The sequence below is a fragment of the Pseudonaja textilis genome, chromosome 1 (assembly GCF_049901715.1).
Source record: "Pseudonaja textilis isolate UNSWEBS1 chromosome 1, rPseTex1.2, whole genome shotgun sequence".
NCBI lineage: Eukaryota > Metazoa > Chordata > Lepidosauria > Squamata > Elapidae > Pseudonaja > Pseudonaja textilis.
Genome location: NC_141990.1, coordinates 32,249,404 through 32,271,321, shown reverse-complemented (window position 1 = coordinate 32,271,321; position 21,918 = coordinate 32,249,404). Strand labels below are relative to the sequence as shown.

The following is a 21,918-nucleotide window of genomic DNA, read 5'->3' as shown; positions in this document are numbered from 1 at the left end:
TTTACCTCTAGCTGGGAAATTTAATGTGTGGGAAAAATAGGTGACAAGAGTATCTGCTTACACCTGATTGTGTTATGGTTGTGCACATAAAAAGTTTAAAGTGAGTTCTAACAGAGTATGGTACAGGAACTGTTCATTCAGAGACAAATTAACAAGCAGATAAGGGTAAACAAAGCAAATGTTTAGTGCAATTTAGTTTATTATAAACAGCTTTTCAGAAGTGGACTGCTGGATGACCCGAAGAATAAACTAGGGACACATAATTATGGAGAAAATATATCTAATGTGGGCCCTAGGTGTCAACAGTGACTTGATGATACTTAATCAAATCAATCAATTTTCAGAAGTGGAGTTAAAGCATCTCACCATAAATTCTCATCACATTTGAAAAATGAAAGTTTATAAAGAATATCAATAATTTTAAGCTACTAATACAATTTAATAAACTATGTGAACAAATTATAATTATTTCATATTTTCATATTGTAATAAAATATATTCAAAGGTTTAAATTTTTCCCCTGTCCAGTCATGTCCGACTCAAAGGGGCAGTGCTCACCTCCAATTCAAAGCCAGAGGAACCTGTGTTGTCAAAGAGATATTTCCATCATCAAGTGGCCAGCAGGAAAGTGTGAAAGGCAGTAACCTTTCCTGCTGAAGCAGTACCTATTTGTCTACTCTCATTTGCATGTTTTCAAACTGCTAGGTGGGAAGGAGCTAGGGCGAGAATGGGAACTCACCCCATTGCAAGCTGCTAGAGTCTCGAACCTGGGCTGTCTCTTTCCAGCTGAGAAGCTCAGTGCCTTAACCACTGAGCCATCATGCCCCCAATAAAACACAAATTTATATTATAATAAAATAAAACTATAATAATAACATGACACAATACATTTACAAATATAATTAAAGTGAGCATGTTTGGCAATGAATTAAAATCATATTTAAAGTGGGTCCTGTTTTGCCCAGAAACTTTCTTAGCTTGCCTCATAAGAAGCCTAACAACATTATTATTACCTTTATTGTCAGAGTACAACATGTGTACAATGAGATACACTGAAGAGGTTATTCTCAAATTTAAATGACTATGCCATCACCCTAAATTCCTGTTGGAAAATTCTTCAGTTTGGGCTCAAGTCTTCATGCCATGTGATCTTTCATATGCCAAAGTTATTTATTTATTTTTTGCTACCACTTTCTGTTTCATCTTCCCTTCATTTTCCTCAGTCTTATTTATCAAAGTTTTGTAAGTTATATGTGGAAGGAACTTTCATTTTAGAAATGGATATTGATGGCATATTATTGTCAGCAATTATTATAGTTTACATAATCACTTTAAAACTGAATGTGTTGGCTGATGGAATGATATACATCAACTTCTAATCATAATGAACAAGTGAAATATTGTATCTCAGGAGTGGAGAAACAAACCATATTGTGTGAATAGAATGGCATTGATGCTTAGATGCAAAGGAAATTCCATTATTTGCAAGTAACCATGTAAGATCAATTCTGTGATGGAGAAGATAGCAAAAAAAAAAAAGTTATTTCCTATCATCATCATTATAAATGATCAAAGGTTTTTACTGATTTTTATAAAATGTATGTAGTGTCCTATTGTGTAGAAATTCGGGTACTATTTGATTTATTAAATTATATTATTTATTATACCTATAATCTTTCCAACTCCCAACAATTCTAGGTGGAATAAAATAAGAATATGTAGATTATTCTGTAACCTATTATGGCTACTTCCCATGGCAGATAAATGAATATATATGTGTTTGTGTGTGTGTGTGTGTGTGTGTGTGTGTTTTCTTAAGTTTTCACGGGTACTTACATGTATGGTATTCAGCTTTGTTCGGGTATTTTCCCACATCATTATAGTTATGCTTTTAAAGTTGCTGAAACATTGCTACAACTTTAAAAGCACAACTATAATGACATGGGAAAATACCCAAACAAGGAGGTTTGAGCCTGCTTTGTCAGAGGTCGAGGACTTGGACGTTGAGGAAGAGGAGGATTTGGCTCTGAGGTTTGAACCTGCTTTGTTAGAGGATTTGGAATTGCCTTCCTCTCCAGGACTTTCCTCCTCGACAGGACCTTCCCCCCTGATTGTGCCTCAGGTGTCGGCGGAGAACGTATCAGAGCCTCCGGCTGAGGATCAAGCTGAGGAATGCTGGCTTGATGTGAGGCAACGGTGCAGGCAAAAGTGTAAGTTGCAACATAAAAGGAAAGGACGAATTAGAGACTGAGATGAGGGACTGACACGCCCCACAGAGAATAAAAGTGGGTGTGTTCGCTCTGAGAATTTGTTTGGGACAACGTGTTAATTTATGAGAGGAGCAGTCAGCTTGTGTGAGACTGCCAAGAACCTTCCCAGCTCAAGGAAAATTAACCCTGTCATTACTGGACTTGTCTGCTTGGAACCTTGGACTTCTCACCTCATTGGCACAGTTGAGACATATATATATATATATATATATATATATTTATTTATTTGTTTTCTGAGGTTCTCATGGTATTTGTATGTGGATCTTTGGTTGTTTGGGTTTTCTCGCGTAAGATTCAAAGTATCTAGGCAGCGTTTGATGAAGTCTCATTCATCATCTTCAGGCTTCTGTCTTCGTCTCTGTGCTTATCAGAGTGAATGAGAAGCACAGAGCCGAAGACAGAAGCCTGAAGATGATGAATGAGACTTCATCGAAACGTTGCCTAGATACTTCGAATCTTACCTGGGAGAAAACCCGAACAACCAAAGATCCACATATATCCACATATATATATATATACACACACACACACATACATACACACACACACACACACACACACACGTACATATTCAGAATATCTGAGCAGAGGTGACTGTTTTCTCACAGAATTCTACCTCTACCATGTCCTCCTTTATCTTAAGTCCTATGGCCCCATACTTTTCTATGTAGAGGAGCTGCCCTAGCTTCTTAATAAAATTGGATACTGATTTCTATACCTTTTTAACTCTATGGTATCTTCTTGACTCGATATTCCAAGTGTACTTGAGCCATAAACATCTATGTGGAATATGCTGTATCCCCTTGAATTTTAGATTCATGTCTTAGTCAAGCCATGGCTATAGGAAAATCCTGCATCTGTGACTTTTAAAAAAATTAAGTTAATTGATGGTGCCTTGTAGTAGATTAGATTTTATTCATTTATTTTATACCTTGAAAAGAATGAATCTTAAAGGCACGTCATTGTGACCAATGGGCAGAGAGACATGTATAAGCAATGAGAAATACAATATATGCAAATATGAGACGCCAGAAGCAATTGATTTCTACGGGATTGCCTTCATCATTAATATTTTAATTCCTTTGTTGAAAAGCTTTATGAAAGTAGTTACTGTCTTGTGTCATTCTAGATAAATGAAACAGGCTTCAACTATTTGACAAGGAAGCTTAGTTTTTATGTCCTGCTTAAATCCTATCCACTGCATTCAACAGTCATTATAAAATTAATCTTCAGGTCTGTTGTTTATGGAAGTAAGTATTTTCTTATAAGATACGATAGTGGTGACAGCTTTCATGATTCACAATTCCCTAAATAACAGGAAAACAAATGAAGAAAGTAGCAGAGATACTAAAGATGAAATCAAACATAATCAACAAACCTCTGTGTAAATAAAGAGAAAAGTTAGCAGTCAAGCTAACATTTTTATCTGATTGAAAGAAAATGTGAGCTTTTCCCATTGTTTTTAAACTGATAGTGTTAATTTATAGAGAAATTCCCATTACTGATTTGTCTTAAGCTTTTATTCCCATCGTATTTCAGTTATACGCACATACTCTCTAATGATCCTTTACAAGGTACAGAAGCAGAAGCTCACCATCTGCTCTCCAGCTTTGGGTTTTGTTCTTAGAGTTCAATTTGAAGTAAATTATTGGAAAATAAAGAAACAAATCCCAGATAGGAGCTGACCCCCTGCAGCCTTAATCCACAGAAAAGTAAGACAGGTCTCTCTGGGCTTCTTAAGTGTGATTAGTTGGACCATAATTAAAGAAATTATGAAGATACATCATGCATACATACATACATACATGCAAGGAAGGTACACTACTACCTTCAGAATTCATTAAAAATAGACTAATTTTTAACTTTTCATTTGTCAAGGAGTCTACTGTTAATAATTTATAACAGTGCCCACTTTTTAATTAAATAAAGGAAACAGGGTTTATGTAAATCAAGAAATAGCTTCACAGAACACAACCAAAAATCAGAGGGAAGGGTGCTTTTTTCTTACCAAACTGCTGAAAAATACATGTTTATCAGATAACAATAACCCAACACTTTTTTCAAGATTTTCAAGGTAATCTAGAGAAGGTTAGTGGTAGAATATTAACTATTTCTGTTCTCACAATAGCTCTACACTACTGAGGACATGGGTATCTGTGTTAGACTGAAAAGGCATCATTGCAGTTTGGATGTAATGATGTGGATGTTGCTGGGCTAGACTGAGTGACAGTGGGCTGGTTCATACATAACACCAAATGAGGATTTTTAAATCATAGTTTCTTTGAACCAAACATAGTTGCCCAGTTCACACATAACACTAAACCATAATGGATATATGAACAATAAACTCGCAATATAGCTTAGCGCTGTGGGTGAGCTGCTCTGAAATCTGGCCCACAAAGATTTAACTTCTATCCTCAGCATCATACTGATGCTTAGTTAACAATGTAATTAAATTAATTACATCAAATTATTATCCTTAATTATAGACGGAGATTGCTTTACAATAATAAGATTAGGGCTAGATCTACTATGCTTATGGGATAGCCGTCCCCCAAATATAGCACTGGTGTCCTGTTTTGATGAATCACTTGTGGGTTTTTTTAGCCACAGAAGAAGATGCTCTAAAAGAATGTTGTTATCTATCCAAAGCTGCAGCAAAAATATCACTTATTTCTTTTTGAAGTAGTTATCTAGTGAAGAGGCAGAGAAAGGTACAAACATTGTTCATTCATAAATCTATATTTATTTTTATCTATTAATTTACAAATAAGGGAGGTTACTTTTAGAATTGATTGATGAACAGTAATTACTTATTTTTACTATTGTAATGGAGGCACATGCGACAGGATGTACCTGTAGAATCTGATGTTTATGTTAAAATGACAAATGCAACATTGCTTCATCAGAATAGCAGCTTCCACCCCTTTGATTCATTCAAACAACCTTATAATGCACGTATAAAAAGGGTGAAGCTTATTTTATGATGCAGTGCTACTTTGTCTTTTGTTCCCTCTCCTTTGTTCCCTCTCCTTTGCAGATGTCTCTGATTCCTTTCTCTCCATCTATGGTAAAGTTACATGGAAAGATACATTTCAATTTGTATTTCCAGGAAGAAAGTCTTGTTGAATAGGGGCTTTAAAATAACCCCAAACGTGGTATTTATATACTTGCAATATTAACATTAAATCAATATTAAATCATATTTTGTTTTGGACTAGTTTCATGCATTCTATTAAGCCAATGTTTGCTTAAACATGGTTTGCTGAATATGCCACAATTAACTGATATTACTAAATTCATTGACATAGAATCCAAAGAAAAGGCATGATGCCTTAGCATGTGATCTAAACCTATCTATTTACTGGAGCAAAGGTGTGAATGTTCCTTCCAAGTCTATCCCAGCCCCAACATTGCCCCTCATTTCCTGAAAACTGGAAGTTAATTGTTGCATCCATGAAGACTGGCTTACAAATCTGACAAATTTCTGTTCGAGAGTTAATAAGAAGAATAATTTCATGATTAACAATGATGGTTGTGGAAGAAATGAAAAATAATTGCTAGTTAATTCCAATGGCATTTATGTCAAGATGTCACACAATCATTGTCACTATCTTGACTTTTTTGGCCAACAGTAAAACTGTTGGAACTTTTCCAACAACAAGATAAGTATACTATGTATTGTTTAAATCTATGTATAAAGGTGTAGGGGTGTGTTTGTGTATTCAACTTCTTCCCTCAAGATGACACCATGGGGCATTGGACGCCAAAATACACAAAGACAGTTTTCCCCCATGCTATCATTGTGCTAAACAAGTAATTCCACAACACTGTTTTATGCCCTGGGATGTCAAATCATGTAGAAGGGCTGTATTATTATTACTACTCTTTCTCATCTTTTCCATTACCTATTTCCTTAGCTTCTTATGACTATAGCTTTGTATCTCATGATTTATGTTGATTGTTTTTATGAGTACTCTATTATGATTTATGTCGATTGATTATTTAATATCCTATGACTGAGTGTTGTACCTTATGATTTATGATGATTTTTTTATGATCATGATTTATCAATTGCTGCTTGTATGTATGCTGAGAGCTTATGCACTGGAGACAAATTCCTCATATGTCCAATCATACCTGACCAATAAAAAATTCTATTGTAGTCTATGTATATTTTGAATCATAGTATCACATGTGCCCTATGGGTCTGAATAGGAAATGAGATGAAAAAGCTACAGTGAATTCTGAGGACAATCTTAGTATCCCTCTGCTAGAGAATGGGAGTGCTGCCAAAATTTGTTTCTACTTTCCTTTGTTAAGCTTGAAGCCAGGTTATTAAGCAGAGAAGGAAGGGAACAAAAACAAAGTAAGTTCTGATCAGTGTACTATTTTGTCTGCAAAGCTTGATCAAGTTGTACAAAAAGGGTACCTCTGTCCCAAGTAGTTTACAATCTCTTGGCAAGTCCAATACTCTCTTTGAAATGCTGGGTGAGATCACTTCTCAATGTATCACTTCTCCTGTGGGAACCATTGATTGCCTATTTGCTTCCGGGTGCAATTCAAGGTGCTGGTTGTCACCTTTAAAGCTCTTCATGGCTGGGGACCAGGTTATCTGAGGGACTGTCTCTTGCTGGTCACATCTACCTGACTCACCAGAGTGGAGGTGTGAGGAATGTTGCAGGTCCCATTCCCTAATGAGATACATCTGGTGGGATCCAGAAGAAGGGCCTTTTCCATGTTGGTCCCGTCTCTCTGGAACATCATTCCACCAGAGATTAAACTGGCCCCCCATTCTAACACTTTTTCTTTTTTTTTTTTTAAATAAACTTTATTAATTTTACTTTTTTTAAAAAAAAAAAGACAACAACACAGCTATAAATTATATACAACAAAGAGACGCACCAGTCTTGGCGTAAGCCAAGAGGGAAAGAAAGGAAAGTTTGAGAGAGGAAAGAGGGAAAGGGAAGAGAAGGGGGGAAAAGTGGGGAAAACAAAGGTAGGAAAGACAATTATAATAAAACCATATTTTGTGACTGTCAGTAAGGTCTTTTCTTCTTCAAAGCTATCGTCGGCCTTAGTCTTCTTAGCGGTGAACTATCTTTGATTAAGCCAAATATACAAAGGATTCCAATTGCTAGAATAAATGGAAGATTCTTTATTTTTTTAATGCTTGGGTTAGATTGTCCATTTCTGCACATTGTAAAATTTTCTGAATGACCATAAGTTCAGTGGGGATGGAAGGTAGTTTCAGCACTGGGCAAATGCCAGTCTGGCGCGGTTAAGATATGGATTGTAATATACTTTGATTTTTGGATATTCGTTTATCAAAAATTCCTAGAAGGAAGGACTCGGTTTGTACTCAATCTGTTCCATGGTTATTTCCTCTAGCCAGTGCCTAATTTTTGCCAATACTTCTGGGTTTCCTTGCATGACCACCACATGTGGAAGAAGGTACCTTCTATGTTTTGACATTTCCAACACTTGGGGCTCGTGTTGGGGTGCATCTTGGCCAATCTCGAAGGAGGCAGGTGCCATCTATAAAACATTTTATATAAGTTTTCTTTATAAACTGCTGATTTCGTGATCTTAATGTTCCTGTTCCAGACCTTTTCCCATTCTGCTAGGGTAATGCTCCGACCCACATTTCTGCTCCACGCAATCATATTTCCCTTGACAATTTCTTGTTCCAGTTCTGTTTCTAATAAATATTTGTAAAATTTAGATATATTTTTTTACTTGGTCCTAATAGAATTTTGTCTAGAGTCTGTAATTTATTGTAGATTCCAAATTCTTTAATGTCTTGTTTGTATTTACTATGAATTTGAAGGTACACCCACTGATCAATTATAAATCCTCGTTCTTGTAATTCTTGTCGTGTTTTTAACTTTCCTTGTAGGTCTAATAAATTTTCATACTTAATCATTTTGGTTATATCCAAATTATTAGGGTGTACTATCGCTTCCATTGGAGACAGCCAAATCGGTATTTTTAGATAAAGTTTTTACGTACTTTTTCCAATTAGTTAATAAAGCGTCCCTAATAAGATGCCTATGGAAATATGATTGCCTGGGTTTCCTGATTCCCACAGAAAGGCATGCCATCCTTTCTGCATATCGTGCCTTCTAATACTAGTGTTCTTTTGTTGGTTAGGTTTACCCAATCCTTTATCCATAGTAAGGTGGCTGCCGTATGGTATATTTCCCAGTTTGGCAAGGCTAACCCTCCTCTGCTTTTCAAATCTTGTAGGGCTTTTACGTTAATCCTAGCTTTTTTCCCTGCCAAATGAAATTCAATGTTATCTTGTTTAGTTCCATAAAAATTTTTTTATTTAGTTTGATTGGAATTGTCTGGAATAAATATAGAAATTTTGGCAGAATATTCATCTTAATCAAAGCAATCCTGCCCAATAAGGAAAGTTGTAACTTGCTCCAGAAATCCAAGTCTTTCTTAGATTGTTGAAGAAGTTTGTCATAATTATTTTCTTTTAACGATTTACTTTGTGGAGTTAGCCAAATTCCTAAGTATTTAATTTTTTTGTCACCTGTATTCCCATTGTTGTCTCTAGCTTTTTATTCTGGTCTCCTGTTAAATTTTTAGTCATTAATTTTGTTTTTCCCCTGTTTATTTTAAATCCCATGACTTCTCCAAATCGTTCTAGTTCTTCTAATAAGTTGTGTCCTTTTTCTATAGGCTCCTCCAGAAAAAAACCAAATCATCAGCGAAAGCCTGTAGTTTATATTCTTCTGATTTGATCCTCAGACCTCTAATTCTCAAATTTTGCCTAATGTACGTCAGAAGAGATTCTAGGGCGAATATGAAAAGCAGAGGGGAGAGAGGGCAACCCTGTCTTACCCCCTTTTCTATTTTTATCGGGCCAGTTTGTTCCCCATTTATTAGAATGTTTGCCTGTTGAGTGTGGTAAATTGTTGTGATGACATTTTCAAATCTGGTGCCAAGATTCATATTATATATTTTTGAATTAAGAAATGCCAATTTAAATTGTCGAATGCTTTTTCAGCATCCAAGAACATAAATGCAAATTGTTTTTCGGGTGGGCTTCATAGTATTCTGAAATGTCTATCACTGTTCTTAAATTATTCTTAATTTGTCGAAATGGGAGAAATCCATTTTGATCTTCATGGATATAAGTGTTTAAAACCTGTTTTAATCTATTAGCTATTATAGAAGAGAATAATTTGTAATCTGCATTCAGGAGCGAAATTGGTCTATAATTATTAATAAGTCTGTGGTCTAGGTCCTCCTTCGGGATCAGCGAAATTAAGGCTCCCCTCCACGAGTCCGGCATCTTGGCTGCTAAGAGTACCTCATTAAAAACATCCAGCATCAGTGGTCCAATTTGTTCTATGATAATTTTGTAAAGTTCTACCGGTATCCCATCCGGTCCAGGTGCTTTATTGTTACTTTGCTTCTCTATTGCTGACTTCAGTTCGGACCATGTTATTTTTGATTTAATAATTCTATCTCTTCCTCTCCAATTGCTTTATCATTCGCTTCCTCCAGGTATTTCATTATTTTATCCTCAGAGACTTCTTCTTTTTGTATAATTTCTCGAAGTAATTAAAAGTAATCTCTTTTTTCTTCTCTATCTCCTCCTGCATATTGCCCCCTCATCCATTAATTGGTGTATCAATCTTTTTTCTTTCGTTTTCTTAAGTTTGTGGGCTAACCATCTCCTGGTTTGTTTGCATGCTCAAAGTAGATTTGTTTAGTCATTTTCAGACTAATCTCCAATTTTTCTTGTTCCAGTAAATTTAATTTGTGTTTAGTTGTTATTAACTGGTTCTGTATTCTTTGGTTTTGGGGTTCTTTTGTAATTGGATTTCTAAATCTTTAATTTCTTGTTGTAGATTACTTTGTTGGGCATACTTTCTTTTATTTCTCATAGCATTGTAAGAGATTGTTATTCCTCTTATAAATGCCTTAAATGTGTCCCATATATTTTGTTTTGAAGTTAGATCATTATTATTTTCCTTTAAGAAGAAGTTCAGTTCTTCTTTCAGTTTATTAATATATTCTTCTTCTTTTGTTAAATGAGTGTTAAAAGTCCATCTTTTCTTTGGTTTTCCTCTACCTCTCCAGGTTATTTGAATTGGATTGTGGTCAGCCCAGTCATTTGGTAAGATTTCGCTATCTTTGATTTCATTAATCAATTCACCGTTTATCCAAGCCATATCTATTCTTGTCCAAATTTTGTGCGGGTTAGAATAATAAGTAAACTGTTCTTTTTTTGGGATTTAATTTTCTCCAGATATCTACCAAATTCATTTCATTCAACATATCCTTACATGGCTTAGAAAATTCTCTATTCCCTTTTTGTTCTTACTCCTATTACTATGATCCTTCCGGTAGTCAGCAATAGAGTTAAAATCGCCAATCAGAATAATATTACCATTTTCGAATTCTGTTATTTTTTGATGAAGATGTTTAAAAAATTTACCTTGATCATCATTTGGGGCATAGATTACTACCAGTAAGAGTGTAATGCCATTAATCGAGATTTGTACTACCAGCGTTCTTCCTTCAGGGTCCGCCCAGGTTAACTCCGCTTTTAAGTCATCTCTCACATAGATTGCGATGCCTTTCTTTTTGTGTTTATCTGCTGGTGCTGTAAATAATTTTCCCAGTTTCGGACACTCTAGGAATTTCTCCTCACTTTTCCTAACGTGTGTTTCTTGTATGCAAATTATATCAACGTTTTGTTTTATTAGTTTGGTTAGAGTCCTTTTCCTTTTAGCTCTTGAATTTAGGCCGTTTATATTAATGGAAAGAATTTTCTTTCCTTCGTCCATTTACTTAAGTCTGCCTCGCTTTTTGTCTCGTAACTCTACGGCTCTCTTCTTGTGGTTGATATGGAGTTGTTTCTTCTCTTTCTCGATGTAAGTTGTCTTTCCCTTGAATTTGGACAAATCCTTCTTCTTTGTTCCTATGGCGGTTTACGATCCTCCTGCATATTTCTTTGGATTTTCTCCTAGTGAGTTGATCCTCCGTGGTTGTTAGCTGTTCTAGGAAGTTTTGTGCTTGTTCAATTGAGTCTATTTTAATTTTTCTTCCCTTCCACGATATTAGCATCCCTTCTGGGATTAGCCATTTAAATGAGATTTCGTTTTTATTTAAGTAATTAGCTAAAAATTTATATTCTTGCCTCATGGCCCTCACTTTACTTGGAATCTGCTTAAGAATTATAATCTCTTTGCCCTTATATAATATTCTCTCATCTCTGGCCTTTCTATATATTAGGTCTCTCATGCATCTTCTTGAAAAACGGATATGGATCTCCCTTGGGCAATTGTGACGCCTTGCATAGCTGGTATTCACCCTATAGATTTCATCAAATTCCTTGAGTAATTCATCTTTCTCTTTTTCTACTAGTTCAGCCAACAAACCTGCCATTAATTGTTCTAATTCTTCATTTTTGGATTCCTCCACATTTTGGAACCTTAAGTATGCAGCTGCTCTGTCCATCTCAAGTTGGACCAAGGAATCTTCCATTTCTTTATTAACATTTTTGAAATCTTCCTCAGTCCTTTCTAGGTTCCTCTCCACTTGTTCCGTCCTGTTCTCTATTTCTTTTATTTTTAATTCAGTTCTTTCCATGACCAATTGCATTGTCCCAACCCTATCTTCAACTCTCTGTATATCTGCTCTCATCTCCTCTTTTAATTTACCCATTTCTTCCTTCAGTTCGCTAATATCTGCTCTGGTCTCATTATGATTCCTAATCATAATCTCCTGCATTCTAGACATCGATTCTTGAATTGATTCTTGCAGGGATAATAATGTCACTTGTAAGTTGGCATTCGTAACAGTCGGTTGTTTTTCTCCTTTCAAGGTCTCTTCTATAGTTTTCTGCGTTGTTGGGGAGGCAGATGCCAGAGTTGTCAACAAGGTCTGATTGTTCTTCCTTCCTGTTTTCAGGGCCGTGGTTGTTGTGGAAGTCATCTCTGCTAAGATTTGTTTTTGCAATTGGACAATGTTAAGAATATTATCCCAAATCACCATTCGATGTAATAGCCCTTTAAGTGTGATTACAAATCTATTTGCTATGCTTACACCCCAGATACTTTTAGCTCTCTTTCTTTGGCCCAATCTATCATTCAGGCAAATTAAATTCCAATTCAATAGAGTGTTATCAGTTACTATACAATACTATACAATAGGTGCTATACAATAGAATGAAATCAAATATTATGTATTATGTATTATTCTCTATATTAAATTCAAATACCAGAGTTAATTGTATTTTACCCCTAGTAAATCATACTTGTTTAAAGCATACAACCAACTCTAGAATTTCTCACTCTATATATACTTTTGTCCTATAGTATATATAAATATTTAAGATTCCATTCTATCTGAGACAACCCTATTAACAGTCCTTAAGATTTTTATATATCCAAGAGAGTCTAATCTGTAAACCCTAATACCTGTAACAAGCAGTTTGGCTTTATACTTTATACTTGTATTTTTAACTATTATAAAAAAAAAAAAAAAAGAAAGACCAGAGAGAAAGGGAGAGAGAGAAAGAGTGCCAGAGGAAAGGGGTCTTTCCAATTTTAGGAAATCACTAAGCACGTATCTGTAGGATTAGTTCCATAGAAAAACAAGTCTGAGTTAGGGCTGGCGTTTAGTCTTTTAGTCTCTCCTCCTGGGCGCACCAAGGAAGCAGGGGGAGGAAGTGCTGACTAATTGCTGATCAGCGATCAGTCTTGGCCAGGCTTCCGTCTGTCTCCTCCTTCTTCTTCCCTCCTCTTCTCCCCCTCTGCCAGCAACCGTCAATCCACCGTCACTTTGGGTATCCGCCTCAGATTAATCACTTTAAAAATCAGTTTTTGTAGACAATAATGCTAAGAGGAAAGGATCTTGCATATAAAAGTCAGTGCGATGTTTTCCGGCTCTCCACCTCTCGCTCTGCCCTCCTTCACAGCCAAAAACCAAAATCCTCTCCTAGTCTTCCAGCGTTCTCAAGCACTGATCCTGGATGGCAATCCACTTCCGAGTTTCTTAAATTCCCACCGCCTTTTTCTCTCCTCAGCAACGCTCCAATCCACACTTTCACTCTGAGTGTCGAGCCACTCTAAACGCGTTTATCCCCCATTCACTTTTCAAACTGCTTTTCTAGCCGCTTGTCTCCAGCTTCCCCCCCTGTTACTCACAATGAAACAGGGAGAATCGGACCGATCACTCTCACGGCTTTGTAATCCTTCTGCCCTTTTCCGCTCAGACCCTTCAGACTGTCACTTTTTGCTTCATCAGTTCAGTGGCAGACCGGACTTTGGAGCCGCCATTAGCTGGCAGCTGGCTCAATCGCGCTGGTCTCAGAGGCTCTTCCTTCATTGCTGGGGAGTTGCCTTCCCCCAAACAGCAACCCGGGGGTCCTCTATTCTGACACGAAGCTCTACGGGTTTCGTGTATCCACTGGGGATCCCTCCAAACGCGAGAAGAGGTGTTCGAAAGCCCCAGCTGGGCTTCTCCACCTCTGGACGTCCCTGTCCTGCCACCGGAAGTCCCCTCTAACACTTTTTCAGAAGGCCCTGGAGATGTGGTTCTGAAAGTGGGCCTGGGGAACCCAGTGGGGGATGGAGCCCATTAAATGGCTATTATGAATGTGTGTCATCACCTGAGTGGGTGGGAGAATGGGGGTTATTGTATTATTATTTTATTTTTATTTTTATTATTTTTATTTCCTTTATATAGTGCTCTTATATCCTTGGAAGCCACCTTGAGTCATCATGTGCGAGTAGGCAGCAAAATATGTTTAATAAATAAATGAAAATGAAAACGAAACCCCCCCATCTTACAGAATAGCCCATGTGCAGAAGATGAGGCCACTCTGTCCTGTAGAGTTTAACAGATGACAGTAAGGCTGCCATTTCTAGGCTGTAAAAATGGGGAATATTACTATATGGCAACAAAGATATAACCATCTGACAGCCAGATCTGGGAGTTTTAATTACAGTGTAAAGATCAGAGAACTAAGTAAGTGACTGAAAAGAAAAGAGTGGAGGCTGAGGCTTGAGCAACAAAGAAAGAATAAAGATGATGCTGTTATCAGTGCTCTATCTTTAATTAATGAAGAGGACCAGAATCTTCACAATAGGGCAGGTTATAGGAATGGGGTAGAAGGAAGAGAGAGGGAAACCAGGCATATAGGCAGAAAACTTTACAAATAGGGTTCCTAAAAGAGTTGTGCAGTAACCTGTTCACCTCTCCACAGATCCTTCAAGCTTGATGAAATACCCAGGTCGAAGGCCAACAGAGGGCAAAGGCCAATGGAAGTGAAACGTATGCATAGAACCACTGAGCTCTTCTCTGCTGTGTCATGAAGACAAATGGCAATTTAAAAAAATTTCCACCTTCAAATGAAGCAGCATTCAAGGAGGGAAGGGACAAGAAGGTTGTTCTGGCTCCCAGTTTCCTAATGAGCTGAAGGCCTCATTGCTTCCAATCCTGATATTTTCAAACTACCCTAATCATCACCACGACAAAATAAATTCATTCCTAAAGGGGGAAAGGATAGAAATTCTCCTTTCAGGTATACACTTCATTAGGTGTGGCCAATAATTAAAAAAAATCAATATGAAGAGCTGTAACAATGAACAGACACAGTCTCTAAGAATTATTAGGAAGTGTGGGAGACATGGCAGCATACGGCCCTCCCCAATTCAATTGGCCATTGGGACTCATGACCTGCAAAGTTTTGGAGCATGAAATCTACTAAGCTTGGAGGCAAGGCTGAATCTTTAGTAGAAGTACATACTATAAGGCTCAGCTGAATTCTATTGTCTAATGACAGGTCCTGTTTTTTCCTTCATGTTAAAAAAACCAGGTTGCAAAAACACTGATAACCACTAGATGGTAGCATTCTGAATAACTAGGTTACCAATGGTCTAGGTCAGGGATCACCAACCTTATGGACCCCAGGGACCACCAAACTCCTAATTTTAAATCCTGCAGACCAGAGACCCTGGGAAAATCTCCCCAAAAGTCTGCAGGAAAATTCCTCACCCCATTTTCCTATTGATCGATCATCCTTTATTTGGGATTGCAGGATACTGTCTCCAGCTCCATTCTCAGGAGGAGAGAGAGAGAGAGAGAGAGAGAGAGGGAGACACACACAGAGAGAGAGACAGACAGACAGCCAGACTGACTTCTGGCTTCATGCAAGAAAAGCAGCAGAAGTCTTTCTTGCTCTCCCCCAAACTCTGACAGAAATGAGTCTTTGTGAGACTTGTTATGCCGGCACAGCCTCTTGGAGCAGAATGCCTTGCAGAATCCCAAAGACTCATTTCTGCCGGAGTTTGGAAGAGAGAAAAAAAGAATTTTGCTGCTTTCCTTGCGTGCAGCCAAAAGCAGAAGAAGAAAGCAGCAGAAAGAAGCAGCCCGGTGGCCAGGCGAGGCGCATGGGGAGAGTGGGGCAAGTTTCCCCCCTCCCCTCACTACCTCATGTTATTCACAATGCAAGCATTGCAAGCCTTGTTGTTTGGGGGGGGTGCTTTAGGGGTGATATTTCTCTGTGAACCACCCAAAATTTTTCACAGACCACCAGTGGTCCCCGGCCCATGGGTTGGTGACCACTGGTCTAGATGTTTGTAGCCCAGATCTAATAATCTTATAGTTGACTAAGTGTGGCTCCATGCAGCTTATTCTACTCTTTCCAGTTTCAAACCCTCACATACCTCATAGAAGTTCTCTTCACTAATACAAAGGAATATCCAGTGCAAGGATTTAATTGCAGTGCACTCCCAAGGCACCAAAGTGCTTATTTAGCAGTTAAAGCGGAAACAGATATATTAACCTGTGCCAAGTGGAAATGTAAAGCTCAATTAACTGCTTTTCTTGTCTCTGGAACTAAATGGCATGGCAAATACTAATGGAATTATATGCCCTGTACACTTACCTTTTAGCTAGAAATCTATTAACAAACCCGTGCTAGGGAAAACCTTTGCAATGAGAATCATGAGGCAAACTACAAGGTGATGTTTTAGGAGTGCTGTTTGGCTTTTTCCTCCTGGAGTTTCTACACTTTAGGTTCACAGCCACAGTTCCTTGTGGCTAAAGGTCAGAGACCCGGATTCTGATTGTAAACAACTCAAGTCAAAATATGCTTTCTCTACACCTCTCTGTCTTGCATACATTCCTTTCAACAGTTTTCTCAAAAGCAGAATTGTTGGTGGTACAACTGGGAGAAAAAGAGAAGTCTGTGCTGGATGGAGAGAAGAATGGCTCTTTATTTTCCTGGTGATTTTAAGAACTGAGACCATAAAGGATGTGGCAAAAGTGGGCATCTGCCAGTTGTTAGTGTGTGTGAGACATGCAATGGTCTGCTACATGTGACCCCCCCCCCAACAAACAAGAAATATGGAACAGCTGAGATATATTTTTTAAAAAATAAAATAAGTTGATCGTGGTAGTGAAGAAAGGAAAAAGAAGCCCTTGCCCTTCTGTAATAGGCAAAGTTCTTTCCTTTTGTGGATTCAAATTTCCCGGCTGGGAGAAAGGCAAAATGATTTGGTCAGCTGCGTTGAAAGTCAGAATCAGTTTATTAATAGGAAGGCAGGTAAGAAATCTCACAGTGTTCCTCTGATTAATCTAATCTTCTGAGTAGAGAAACTCCTTTTTTATACCCTTCAGATCCTTTGATTTTGTAAGTGTGAACCTTTGAAGTCTTTGATTGTGTGTGTGTGTGTGTGTGTGTGTATGATGAGTTCCTGTCTTTTGATATTGGGATCTCTTCCTGGGATCTTGGTAATTGTTTTATAGTAGCTGTTTGCTGCATTAGGTTGCAATATCCTGAGTTTCCTGTTACGCCTTTTGATTTGCTTTTCACAAGTTTTTTATAGCTTGCTATCTATTTGATTTCTATGGGAAAGGATCTTAGCTAGTTTGTAGGGTTTTGTTCCTCTGTATCTCATGCCTGTAATTTTCTCCTTCCTTTGTTGTGAAAAGTAAACTGGCTCCAGCTATTTTAATAGCCCTACTTGACAAAGGGTGGGGGCTGTTTTCTTAGAAGAGGGGGGGAATCTTCCAACAGTAGAATAAGTTTTGGTAGAAACTATGTACAGGGTTATAAGATTTTTTCCTGTTGTAATAGTCATTGAGAAGACTGAATCAAGATGTATTCTATGGGCTTAATATTTATAAAGAACAAAATGATCATTTTTTTCCTCCTTCTTCCTAACTCCCAGAAGAGAGACTGTCTGCGCATTTGTCTACAAAAAAAAAAAATTAATTGATGCAGAAGGGGAAATTGGTGTGGAAAGGGAATCTGCTGCAGCCGTGTTTGATCACCACCCAATTTTTGAATCATGACCCAATTAAAAATGTTGTGGATTTTTTGGCCGGAACCTGATTTGGTCACAGTCAAAAGCATTTATCACCAGAGCAGTGGTGGTATTCTACCGGTTCAGCCCCGTTCTGCCGAGACGGTAGCAGCGATGAGCAGCTGAGACCAAACTGGTTCTCTCCGTTGCTCTGCTGTTGGGCCCACCCGCTCACCGGGGCTCCTGTACTCACCATTATCCTCGGAATTTGAAGTGCAGCTGCTTTGCGCAGCAAAGAAGAGTGCTGTGCGGCAGCTGCTGAAGCGACTGGGATTGTGCAGCTTTCCGGGCTGTGAGTTGGAATGTCTCTGCACTTGCACAAAGTACACATTTGGCACGCACACACACTAAGTGTGTGCACATGTGCAAAGTGAGCCCACCAAGCCACACCCACCAAACCAGTGGTGAAAAGATTTGAATCCCACCACTGGATCAGAGGTTCCACTGTATCTGACATGGGTATATCAGAGAAAAAGATTCTTATTTAGCCTTCATTGATTGCTATTTTAAAGTATTTCTATATAGAAGAAAATATGCATTGATTATATTCAATGTATACATTCAATTTGATATGATATGATGATTGATGCATCTTGATATGATGCATTTCAATTACATGCAGACTATTTCTCTTCTGTTTAATGTGTGCATGTGTGTGTGTATTGTAGTGTTATACTGAATGAGTTTCAACAATCTGTACAAAATTTTCCACCTGATTTACGCTTTATTTCAGGATGTGACAAGTTTGCACATTGTGCTAAGCCATAGTTTGTTTCATCATGGTTTTGTTGCATAAACTACAAATGGTTCCATTCTCACTACAAATGATTGGATGCACAACTTATGTTTGAAAAGCTGATGATAGCTGTGGCCAAATGTGTGTAGGTAACTTAAATTTGGTTTTCTGCCATGCCAACGAGTGAATGGCAATTCTCCAGTTGTTGTATTAACTACATTGTTTAAAACATGATTACTACACATTATGGCTTCACCCCACAGTGTTTCAGCCAAACCTGAGTCAGATAACATAGTGCGAGCCATGGCTTGTAATGTTTGCCCTCTTCATTCTACAAATGAGTTATGTTGTGGTCTGTAAGGTGCAGAATGTTTATGCTCAACACCAGCCAATTTCAACATAGCTTGGAATCTTTTGTTAACAAACTCAGTCCCATTATCAGTGACTAAAGTAATTACTTTACTCCTCATTTTTCTCTCAGCAAACCTTAGCCAGTTAAAGAAATGTTGGAATGTTTCTGTTTTGTTTTTCATGAGATAGCAGAAACCGTATTGTGAGTAATGGTCCACAATACTCAAAATATAGCAGGCACCTCCTAAACTAGGTTTCTTAGGACCAATTATGTCAGCAAAAACAACCTCTAAAGGTTGGTCTTAAACCCATTTAGTCTGTTTGCTGGAGTAACCTTGCTCTTCTCTTGGCTACAAGCATTACAGTTTAAATACTTGCTACAGGGTTTCAATTTTACTCCCTCTGACGATTCAACAGTTTGTTTGAGCATTTTGAAATTAATGTGCCCTAGAAGTCTATGCAGTAAATGTATACATTCATCATGTGGCTTAACATTGTTATAAACTGAGTTAGCCATCTTCAACTGGTCATCATGTATCACATATAAATCATTCTCTAAATTAGCAGTAACACTTTTACCCTCTTTCTCTATTATACAGTTATCTCCCCTAAAGGTTACTACATAACCAAGATTAACTAAAGCCCTTACAGATAGCAAATTAAATTTCAGTTTAGGTACACATAACATAGTTAAATGTTCGTTTATACAAGAACAATATGCAGTACCTTCACCATAAGCCTTCACCTTCCATCCATTTGCCAGTGATACATGTTGCTTACTCATGGACATCTTTACAAACCTTTTTCTATCTTTAGTAATGCATTGCAATGCTCCACTATGAACAACCCACAAATCATGGTTTACAGTTGAATTGTTAGACATAGCTAAACTAACATTCTTCTTGGCCTTTTGGTGATTACCAGTATTTTGTTGTTTTCCTTTCTTACAGAATCTAGCTATTTGTCCCCTAGCCCCACAAGAAAAACATTTCCTAACAGTATAGGTAGTTGAACACAAATTTTCTTCTTGTGGTTGTTCCTTCCTCAGCTTGTCCTATCCAGCCATCTTCTTGCTTCTTCTAACAACCTTCCGGTTATATAAGTCAATGTCAGTTCATCTGTGGGCAGGACTTCCATTAAAGATATGTAATCATCATAACTTTGATCCAATGAGGAAAGAATGATGTAAACTTGATGCAGCTCTGAAAATATCAGTTCTTTTTCATGTAGCTCTTGAAAAGTTCTTTTCATGAAGTTCAAATGAGCTAACATATCTCCACCTTTCAGAAGATTTGTTCTAAACAGTTTACGTATAAGATGTATGTGTTGACCTACACTGTCATGAACATAAATCCTCTTCAACTTCTCCCAACACCTAGCAGCAGACTCTTCTCCACAAATATGGACTAGCTGCTGGTCACTCAGTGTTAGTCCAATTATACAAAGAGCTCGTTCATTGTTCTGTTTAAAGACAGCAAGCTTCTTGGCATCATCCTCATTAGCTGGATCCCAAGCATTTACATCTGGTGGATTTTGAACTACAGTCCATAAACCTTCTCTACGCAGAAGTAGACTGCACTTCATAGACCAGGAAACAGTTTGTTCCATCCAACCGGGTTATCAGTGATATTGTTGAAGTGTCTTGTGCCATTTTTTACCAGGATAGTAACTCACAATTAAACAGTAAACAGGTGTCTGTATACAGTATTGTGCATTCATACTAACTCTCAGTTATCTGAGCCTGGTATGGCCTGGGCCCATAACCAGTGTTGAGGTAATTCCCCATTAGGAGAATGAACGCATACAGGGAGAGAAGTGTTTGAATAATACACACACAGCACACAGATACACTGTACAGTTAATGTAGGTTTTTACTTTCAGTAAACGTTTAAGCACAGTCCAAACAAGCAATCCAAGTCATTCACAGATAAATCAGTTAGTGTTCATTTCAGGGATAATTCCAATATCAAAGTCCAGTATCAAGAACAGTTCAGTAACAGACTTACATCAACAATCAGTAACAGTCATTTAGGAGAAAAATGGAGGAAAATGGCAATACTCTCCAACAGAAGGAAACTCACTCACTTCTTCTGAGACTTCCTCAAAACAACCCAGGTTTCTGGCTCCATCTTATGACCGTTTGAGTAACCACACCCAATTACAATTTTAGCATGCTCTTAAAGACATAGTAATAAAATGTCTATCCTGCTCTATATATTCCCAACCCAAATAGATGTTGATTTACATTCCTAACAGTAACACCCAGAAACTTAAAACTGGTCACTTGCTTCACTTGGTCTCCATTGATAAGCAAGGGCTGGATGTCTGATCTGTTCCTTCTATAGTCCACTATAGTCCTTGGTTTTATTGGTGTTGATGACCAAGTTATTGTCTCCACACCACGAAAGCAACCGGTCCACATTAAATAAATAGTTCCATTAAAATAAGCCATGCTATTCATGATGTATATTACGACGTATATCTTCTCTCTCAGGGCCCTTGCCTACAGAAAGGATCTACCCAAAATATACATTTGGCTCCCATCCTGATGATATTATGAAGTTGATTGGAAACCTGGTAATGGGTCCCGGTGGAAGACAGGTACCAAGCCTCAGCAGAATTCTTCATTAAGCATTTATGTTCTTCCAGAGATGTGTGATCTATCTTCTTATTGTCAACGTTTTCCTGCTTTTAAAATTGAAAGCTGCCCAGTCTTGAGGAGCTGGGTGGTCTCTAAACTGTATAAATGAAAATAAAAATACTAAAGTAAATAAATATGTGAAACCATACAGCATGATTTGCAGGCAACTGTGCTAAACCAAAACTAAGCAAACATTTTTAAGTAGGTCTGTGGGTCTCAGATAGAAGAGGTTTGAGATCTTTTTTCTGCCAGCACAGAATGCAGAACATGAAAAAAAAACAATTGAATATATATATTCAATTTGGAAGCTGGAAATGAAATGAACACACACACACACAGACACACACACACAGACACACACACACACACACACACTTCATTTCCAACTCTATGACTATATGGAAGAGATGTGTGAATCAACTGAAAGAGATGTGTGAATCAACTGTAATGAAGGTGACTGTCGGAGGAGCGAGACCGCGTGGTAGACCTAAACAACGCTGGATGGACACGATCAAGGCCGATCTAGAGATCGCGAAGGCAGACCCGACACACGTGGCAGACAGAGAGGTGTGGAAG

General features: G+C 37.8%; 1 long non-coding RNA gene across 1 annotated transcript in view; it reads left to right on the top strand.

Annotated features, from left to right (window-relative positions):
* The window catches only part of LOC148127558 (uncharacterized), a 50,336-nt gene extending 29,123 nt beyond the window's left edge, over positions 1-21,213 (top strand). The window contains exon 3 of the long non-coding RNA XR_015740958.1: positions 21,196-21,213. This is a non-coding gene — a long non-coding RNA (uncharacterized LOC148127558). The remainder of the gene's footprint in view (positions 1-21,195) is intronic.
* The last annotated feature ends 705 nt before the right edge of the window (positions 21,214-21,918 follow it).